The sequence below is a fragment of the Ipomoea triloba genome, chromosome 8, assembly GCF_003576645.1.
Source record: "Ipomoea triloba cultivar NCNSP0323 chromosome 8, ASM357664v1".
Lineage (NCBI taxonomy): Eukaryota > Viridiplantae > Streptophyta > Magnoliopsida > Solanales > Convolvulaceae > Ipomoea > Ipomoea triloba.
Genome location: NC_044923.1, coordinates 19,034,444 through 19,036,943, shown reverse-complemented (window position 1 = coordinate 19,036,943; position 2,500 = coordinate 19,034,444).

The window sequence follows — 2,500 nt, the reverse complement described above, 5'->3', positions numbered from 1 at the left end:
GCCGACAATTACGTTCGACTTACTTGGGCCGGAACCTACTCATGCGCCGATTCAATCCTCTTTGTGCCTTACTAGTCCGGTGCGTCGTCGTGGCCGTTGTGCGTTGGATGTCGAATACCAGCGCCCGGTATTGCTACCGTTGTTGTTTCCCGCAGCACCTACGCATGAAAGGCGTGGCTGCGAGCGGCCAGTTCCACGCACCGATCTTTCACGCACGCCGAGTCTCTCGTCGACGGCACTCTCAGCTCCTGCCTTCGGCCGACAATTACGTTCGACTTACTTGGGCCGGAACCTACTCATGCGCCGATTCAATCCTCTTTGTGCCTTACTAGTCCGGTGCGTCGTCGTGGCCGTTGTGCGTTGGATGTCGAATACCAGCGCCCGGTATTGCTACCGTTGTTGTTTCCCGCAGCACCTACGCATGAAAGGCGTGGCTGCGAGCGGCCAGTTCCACGCACCGATCCGATGCGTCGTCGTGGCCGTTGTGCGTTGGATGTTGAATACCAGCGCCCGGTATTGCTACCGTTGTTGCCCGCTTCATCGCACTGAGGGCGCCCGGACACCGAGTTTTTTGACGACGACGACACTATCAGCTCCTGCATTCGGCCGAACATTTAAATCGACTTACTTGTGCCGGAGCCTACCAGTGCCGAGTCGACCCTCGGTGTGCCCGCCCCGGATGTGCGTCGTGGCCGATACATCTCGTCATTTACGTATGAGAAGGCGGGCACCCTCATACGGAGCTGACGAGACGAGTGGGGGCACGTCCCTCCCTCGGAACCAAGCGAACCGGCCCGGCCGACCGGCACCTCAACTACCATACCCCCCTATAATAGATAAAAAAATACAAACCCAAGTGACAGGAGCAGACACGGTTTGTCCCGTAAATCACACGGGGTTTCGGGCCAATCCGGCCATCTTTTTTCCATTTTTTTTGCATGGTCCATTAGTTTTGAGTATTTTAGCAAGGTTTGATCAATTAGAATTACATTTGGATGCATCTTTAATTGAAAACGACGATGTCCAAATTTTTTCCGCTGCTGGCCGCACTGTGCTGGCTGCCTTAGCCAAGTTGCTTGGGACAGTTGGGCTTGTTATTACAACATATGTCATTTTAGTTGGGCCATTCATTAACATATATTTGAAGCTATACAAGAAATAAATATGGCGTTTTGGCATGAGAACGATGTTAAACGACGTTGACAAAGGTCTAGCACACCGTCGTCGTCAGAAGTACTTGGATGGTTGGCCAATAAACCTCTATAGGCTGATATTGCGGCACTTCTCGGCCAAGGCCGTGCCCACCGTTGCGACATTTCTCGGCCATGGCCCGCACCTCGTTGCGGCATTTCTCGGCCGAGTTCGCACCAAGTCCGCACAACGTTGCCAGGAAACCTCTGTGGAGTAATATTGCGGCATTTCTCGGCCATGTCCGCACCAAGTCCGCACATCGTTGCGGCATTTCTCGCCCATGTCAGTCACGTTGCGGCATTTCTCGGCCATGTCCGCGCACAGTCCGCACCTCGTTGCGGCATTTCTCGCCCATGTCCGCACCAAGTCCGCACATCGTTGCGGCATTTCTCGCATGTCCGCGCACAGTCCGCACCTCGTTGCGGCATTTCTCGCCATGTCCGCACACAGTCCGCACATCGTTGCGGCATTTCTCGCCCTCCACCGTTGCGGCATGTATCGGCCAAGTCCGCACCTCGTTGCGGCATTTCTCGGCCATCTCCGCACCAAGTCCGCACATCGTTGCGGCATTTCTCGGCCGTGTCCGCGCACAGTCCGCACATCGTTGCGGCATTTCTCGCCCATGTCCGCACATCGTTGCGGCATTTCTCGCCACTTCCGCAACTCGTTGCGGCATGTCTCGCCCAAGTCCGCACCTCGTTGCGGCATTTCTCGGCCATGTCCGCACCAAGTCCTGCGGCATTCCGCACATCGTTGCGGCATTTCTCGGCCGTCGCACATCGTTGCGGCATTTCTCGCCCGATCGTTGCGGCATGTCTCGGCCAAGTCCGCACCACGTTGCGGCATTTCTCGCCCGTGTCCGCCCACTTGCGGCATTTCTCGGCCATGCCGCACATCGTTGCGGCATTTGCGCCCAAGTCCGCACCTCGTTGCGGCATTTCTCGGCCATCCCGCACAAAGTCCGCACATCGTTGCGGCATTTCTCGCCGTGTCCGCGCACAGTCCGCACATCGTTGCGGCATTTCTCGCCCATCGTTGCGGCATTCTCGCAAACTTGCGGCATATCCGCACTCGTTGCGGCATTTCTCGCCCATGTCCGCGTCTTGCGGCATTTCTCGGCCATGTCCGCCTCTCGTTGCGGCATTTCTCGGTCCGCACAAGTCCGCACATCGTTGCGGCATTTCTCGGCGATGTCCGCGCACAGTCCGCACCTCGTTGCGGCATTTCTCGCCCATGTCCGCACACAGTCCGCACATCGTTGCGGCATTTCTCGCCGTGTCCGCACCACGTTGCGGCATGTATCGCCAAG